This window comes from Eumetopias jubatus, unplaced genomic scaffold (genome assembly GCF_037043125.1).
Source record: "Eumetopias jubatus isolate StellerSeaLion01/CBP00866 unplaced genomic scaffold, mEumJub1_p1.0 scaffold_1, whole genome shotgun sequence".
NCBI classification, from domain to species: Eukaryota; Metazoa; Chordata; class Mammalia; order Carnivora; family Otariidae; genus Eumetopias; species Eumetopias jubatus.
Window position 1 is genome coordinate 207,867,664 of NW_028274807.1, and position 7,457 is coordinate 207,875,120.

A 7,457-nucleotide genomic window follows, 5' to 3' on the forward strand; every position below is an offset into this window, starting at 1 on the left:
CAAAGCATTGAGACATGGTGGAGACCCAACCCTGCTGTCTCCAGACTGTTCTTCTTTTCAATAAGGCAGAGAAGTAAGTTCCTCTGATAATAAACTTTGGCCACTACACACGCTTCAAGACACATTTGTCATTACAATTAGGAATTTCTTACTTCATCTCAAGTTAAAAACTGTCACTTGACCCTTGTTATAAAATGTTTGTTAGTTCTAAGTGATATACCTAGGTCTTTGTGAGAGCTATCACCTGTACTGAGTGACTTATAGGGATTGTTTGATTTTATTTTGGCAAACAAATTATCCTTGAGGAAGTATATTTCTTAACTCCATTCTCCATGCAGAAATGGTGCTTGGTGACATCTAGAGATATGCCCCCAAGTTAATGTTTGACTACGTGTTGGGCCGTGAATGTGATTCTCTCAGGATGCTTCTAGTTCTCAAGCTCTGGGGCAGTGGTTCTCAACCAGAAATGAATTTTCGCCTGAGGATGTCTGGTAATGTCTGATGCTCTGAACACCTACATCCACGAGATAGGAGCCTCCAAAAATAGAATTACGCTGTCCCAAATGTCAAAGAGAACAAATGAGAAAATCTTTTTCTAGACCAACACTTCTTCAACTTCCTATTGTCTACAAGGTGTCCATGAATCCACACAGATCCCATTACAAACGCAGAATCTGATCACTGTCCTATGTAGCCCAGACTCTGCATTTCGAGCAAGCTCCTAGGTGATGCTGATGTTAGGGTCCTGGTCTGTGGACCACTGTTTGATTAGCAAAGCTATGATCGTGTGTTAGGTGTAGGTAGTTTTATGTATTCTGCACCAATAATCATCATTGCTTGTAATTTTGAAGGAACAGGGTATTCACTCATTCTAGAGACTGTGTAAATTCTGTGTTTGTTTCTTTTATATGCTGTTCCTCCAGTGACACATATTAAAACACTTCTGAAAAAAACTTTTTGAAAAGCAGAATAAGGGCCTCCCAAATATGTGCGCAACCTAATCCCCAGGACCTATGCACATGTTATTGTTTGTAGCAAGGGAGAATTAAGGTGGGAGATTGAACGGAGTTCCCAATCAACTAACATTCAGATGAAATATCAGCTAGGGTTGGAGAAATTGGCAAACACTGTGTACTGTTGGTGAATATGCATGTTGGTGAAGCCACTGTGGAATACAGTAATAATTAAAACCAGAGTTAACATGTGATCCTGTATTTGCACTTCTGGATGTTTACCCAAGGAAAACAAAAAAATTAATTGGAAAAGATGCATGCATCTGTATGTATATTTGCAGCATTATATACAATGTTCTACAGATGGAAACAACCAATGGATATATGTATATATCCATATGCATACATATATATGGAAATATACACCACATCTTTTTTTAAAAAATTTTTTGTTGTTATGTTAATCACCATACATTACATCATTAGTTCTTGATGTAGTGTTCCATGATTCATTGCTTGTGCATAACACCCAGTGCTCCACGCAGAACGTGCCCTCCTTAATACCCATCACCAGGCTAACCCATCCCCCCACCCCCCTCCCCTCTAGAACCCTCAGTTTGTTTTTCAGAGTCCATCATCTCTCATGGTTCCTCTCCCCCTCCGACTTACTCCCCTTCATTCTTCCCCTCCTGCTATCTTTTTCTTCTTCTTTTTTATCTTAACATATCTTGCATTATTTGTTTCAGAACTACAGATCTGTGATTCAACAGTCTTGCACAATTCACAGCGCTCACCATAGCACATACCCTCCCCAATGTCTATCACCCAGCCACCCCATCCCTCCCACCCCCCACCACTCAGCAACCCTCAGTTTGTTTCCTGAGATTAAGAATTCCTCATATCAGTGAGGTCATAGGATACATGTCTTTCTCTGATTGACTTATTTCACTCAGCATAACACCCTCCAGTTCCATCCACGTCGTTGCAAATGGCAAGATCTCATTCCTTTTGATGGCTGCATAATATTCCATTGTGTATATATACCACTTCTTCTTTATCCGCTCATCTGTCAATGGACATCTTGGCTCATTCCACAGTTTGGCTATAGTGGACATTGTTGCTATAAACATTGGGGTGCACATACCCCTTCGATCCCTACATTTGTATCTTTGTGGTAAATACCCAGTAGTGCAATTGCTGGATCGTATGGTAGCTCTATTTTCAACTTTTTGAGGAACCTCCATACTGTTTTCCAAAGTGGCTGCACCAGCTTGCATTCCCACCAGCAGTGTAGGAGGGTGCCCCTTTCTCCACATCCCCGCCAGCATCTGTCGTTTCCTGACTTGTTAATTTTAGCCATTCTGACGGGTGTGAAGTGGTATCTCATGGAGGTTTTGATTTGGATTTCCCTGATGCCGAGCGATGTTGAGCACTTTTTCGTGTGTCTGTGGCCATTTGGATGTCTTCTTTGGAAAAATGTCTGTTCATGTCTTCTGCCCATTTCTTGATTGGATTATTTGTTCTTTGGGTGTTGAGTTGGATAAGTTCTTTATAGATTTTGGATACTAGCCCTTTATGTGATATGTCATTTGCAGATATCTTCTCCCATTCTGTCAGTTGTCTTTTGGTTTTGTGGACTGTTTCTTGCTGTGCAAAAGCTTTTTATCTTGATGAAATCCCAATAGTGCATTTTTGCCCTGGCTTCCCTTGCTTTTGGCGATGTTTCTAGGAAGAAGTTGCTGCGGCTGAGGTCGAAGAGGTTGCTACCTGTGTTCTCCTTTAGGATTTTGATAGACTCCTGGCTCACGTTTAGGTCTTTCAACCATTTGGAGTCTATTTTTGTGTGTGGTGTAAGGAAATGGTCCAGTTTCATTCTTCTGCATGTGACTGTCCAATTTTCCCAACACCATTTGTTGAAGAGACTGTCTTTTTGCCATTGGACATTCTTTCCTGCTTTGTCAAAGATGAGTTGACCATAGAGTTGACGGTCCATTTCTGGGCTCTCGATTCTGTTCCATTGATCTATGTGTCTGTTTTTGTGCCAGTACCATACTGTCTTGATGATGACAGCTTTGTAATAGAGTTGGAAGTCCGGAATTGTGATGCCGCCAGCTTTGCTTTTCTTTTTCAATAGTCCTCTGGCTATTCGGGGTCTCTTCTTACACCACATCTTCTTTATCCATATATCCATATATAAAATGACATTTAGGAGGGCGGAGCAAGATGGCGGAGGAGTAGGATACCTGGATTTCGTCTGGTCTCAGGAATTCAGCTGGATAGGGATCAAACCATTCTGAACACCTACGAAAACAACAGGAGATCGAAGAAAAGTATAGCAACGACTCTCTGCACAGAGAAGCGACCACTTACTGGAAGGTAGGACGTGCGGAGAAGTGAATCCGAGGTGATATTCGAGAGGATAGACGGCGGAAGAGGGGCCTCTGTGGGCCGCTTCTGGCAAGTGATAGAGCCGCGGAGCACAAAATCGGAACTTTTAGAAGTCAGCTCCGCTGAGGGACGTCACTCCAGTGGCTAAGCGGGGGGTGGAACCCTCGCGGGACAGTGTGGTCTCAGGACCCTCGGGGTCACAGAAAGACCGGGGGTGCCTGAGTGCGCCAGAGCTGCCAGGTATTGGAGCGGGGAAGCCGGCTGCAGAGACGGAGCTGAGGCGCGGGCTCTCAGCTCAGGGTGGCCATAAACTGCGATCCGCAGCCCATTCCGGCCACTGCTCCTCCAGCAGGGACCCAACAAGCGGCAGAGCCAGGGAGACTCCCCTTCCTCCCCCGGGAGGAGCGGCGCGGGAACGCACCGCAGGGATCTGCTGGGTTTGGAGACTCCACACAGGGTCAGGTGCGAGAGATAGAAACGCTTGGTCACAGGCCGGCTGAGCACGGAGTGCGGCCGGAGACCGGGGAGATGGGAGTGACTCTGGGGGCGCACTGAGGAGCGGGGCCCTGAGTTCTCATTTCCTCCGGGGCGGAGATTGGGAGGACGCCATTTCACTCTCATCCTCCAAAGCCGAACGGAAAGATTGCAGGGAACAAAAGCTCCAAACCTGAGCAGATTACTTAGCCCGGACCAACATGGGTGGGGCAATTCCGCCTCCAGCAAAGACGTGTGGGAACCACGGCCAACAGGCCCCTCCCCCAGAGGATCAGCAAGACAGCCAGCCAAGACCAAGTTTACCGATCAAAGAGAACGGCAGAGCTTCAGCGCTAGGGGAATACCGCACATATAATTCATGACTTTTTTTACCATGATTCTTTAGTCTTTCAAAGTTAATTTTTTACCTGTTTTTTTATTCGATTTTTTCTTTTTCCCTTTTTCAACCAACATCTTATCAAACCCTTTTTTAAAAAAAAATTTTATTTTTCATTTTTAGAGTCCTATTCTTTCCCTTCATAGTAGTTACCCTTATTTTTGGCATATATATATATATTAGTTGTTCTCTTTTTAAAATTTTGAGATACAATTTCTTCTAACAGATCAAAATATACCCTAAATCTCTAGTGTATGGATTTGTTCTAGTCTCCTGCCTGATCACATTCTCTCCCCTTTTTTTTCTTTCTTTCTTTCCTTTTTTTCAAATCCTCTTCTTTCTTTTTTCAAACATCTTCTTATCAATTCCTTTTTAAAAATGTTTTATACTTTTCATCTTTACAGTCATATGCCATCCCTTCATCATATCAACCCTTATTTTGTACATATATAAGTCTTTCTTTAAAATTTTAGGAGGCACGTTTTTCTAACAGACCAAAATACACCCAAAATCTAGTGTGTGGCACTAATCTATGCGCCAGCCTGATCATATTTGAGCATATTCTGTTTTTTTTGTATTGTTGTGGTTTTGTTTGTTTTTCTCTTTTTCTTTTTCTTTTTTTTTTCCTCTTTCTTTTTTCTTTCTATCCCTTTCTTTTCCCCTGGTTTCAGGTCTTTTCTGATTTGTTTATAGTATATTTTCTGGGGACGTTGTTAACGTGTTAGCATTTTGTTCTCTCATTCATCTATTCTCCTCTGGACAAAAGGACAAGACGAATAAAATCACCTCAACAAAAAGAACAAGAGGTAGTACCGTCTGCCAGGGACCTACTCAATACGGACATCAGTGCGATGTCAGACCTAGAGTTCAGAATCATGACTTTAAAGATACCAGCTGGGCTTGAAAAAAGCGTGGAAATTATTAGAGACACCCTTTCTGGAGAAATAAAAGAAGTAAAATCTAACCAAGTCGAAATCAAAAAGGCTATTCATGAGGTGCGATCAAAAATGGGGGCACTAACTGCTAGGATAAATGAGGCAGAAGAGAGAATCAGCGATATAGAAGACCAAATGATGGAAAATAAAGAAGCTGAGAAAAAGAGAGATAAACAACGACTGGATCACGAGGGAAGAATTCGAGAGATAAGCGATATGATAAGACGATATGACATTAGAATAATTGGGATCCCAGAAGAAGAAGAAAGAGAGAGAGGGGCAGAAGGTATAATGGAGCAAATTATAGTGGAGAACTTCCCTAATGTGGGGAAGGAAACAGGCATCAAAATCCAGGAGGCACAGAGAACCCCTCTCAAAATCAATAAAAATAGGTCAACACCCCGACATCTAATAGTAAAACTTACGAATCTCAGAGACAAACAGAAATTCCTGGAAGCAGCTCAGGATAAGAGATATGTAACCTATAATGGTAGAAACATTAGATTGGCAACAGACTTCTCCACAGAGAACTGGCAGGCCAGAAAAGATTGACATGATATCTTCAGAGCACTAAAAGAGAAAAATATGCAGCCAAGAATACTATATCCACGTAGGCTGTCATTGAAAATAGAAGGAGAGATAAAAAGCTTCCAGGACAAACAAAAACTAAAGGAATTTGCAAACACGAAACCAGCCCTCCAAGAAATATTGAAAGGGGTCCTCTAAGCAAAGAGACAGCCTAAAAGCAGCATAGACCAGAAAGGAACACAGACAATATGTAGTAACAGTCACCTTAGAGGCAAAACAATGACACTAAATTCATATCTTTCAATAGTTACCCTGAATGTAAAAGGGCTAAATGCCCAATCAAAAGACACAGGCTATCAGATTGGATTAAAAAACAAGACCCATCCATATGCTGTCTGCAAGAGACTCATTTTAGACCCAAAGACACCCCCACATTGAAAGTGAGGGGGTGGAAAACCATTTACCATGCTAATGGATACCAAAAGAAAGCTGGGGCGGCAATTCTTCTTCAGACAAATTAGATTTAAAACAAAGACTGCAATAAGAGAAGAGGAAGGACACTCTATCCTACTTAAAGGGACTATCCACCAAGAAGATCAAACAATTGTAAATATCTATGCCCCGAACATGGGAGCAGCCAATTATATAAGGCAATCAATAACAAAAGCAAAGAAACACATTGACAACAAAACAATAATAGTGGGGGACTTTAACACCCCCCCTCACTGAAATGGACAGATCATCTAAGCAAAAGATCAACAAGGAAATAAAGACTTTAAATGACACACTGGACCAAATGGACTTCACAGACATATTCAGAACATTCCATCCCAAAGCAATGGAATACACATTCTTCTCTAGTGCCCATGTCACATTTTCCAGAATAGATCACATCCTAGGTCACAAATCAGTTCTCAACTGGTACCAAAAGATTGGGATCTTTCCCTGCATATTTTCAGACCACAATGCTTTGAAACTAGAACTCAATCACAAGAGGAAAGCCAGAAGGAACTCAAATACATGGAGGCTAAAGAGCATCCTACTAAAGATTGAATGGGTCAACCAGGAAATTAAAGAAGAATTTAAAAAATTCATGGAAACCAATGAAAGTGGAAACGCAACTCTTCAAAATCTTTGGGATGCAGCAAGGGCAGTCCTGAGAGGAAAGTATATAGCAATACAAGCCTTTCTCAAGAAACAAGAAAGCTCTCAAATACACAACCTAACCCTACACCTAAAGGAGCTAGAGAAAAAACAGCCAATAAAGCCTAAACCCAGCAGGAGAAGAGAAATCATAAAGATCAGAGCAGAAATCAATGAACTAGAAACCAAAAGAACAGTAGAACAGATCAACGAAACTAGGAGCTGGTTCTTTGAAAGAATTATAAGATTGAGAAACCACTGGCCAAACTTATCAAAAAGAAAAGAGAAAGGACCCAAATCAACAAAATCATAAATGAAAGAGGAGACATACAACCAACACCAAAGAAATACAAACAATTATAAGAACATATTTGAGCAACTCTATGCCAGCAAATTAGATAACCTGGAAGAAATGGATGCATTCCTAGAGATGTATCAACTACCAAAACTGAACCACGAGAAATAGAAAACCTGAACAGACCTATAAACACTAAGGAAATTGAAGCAGTCATCAAAAATCTCCCAAGAAACAAAAGCCCAGGGCCAGATAGCTTCCCAGGGGAATTCTACCAAACATTTCAAGAAGAATTAATACCTATTCTCCTGAAACTGTTCCAAAAAATAGAAATGGAAGGAAAA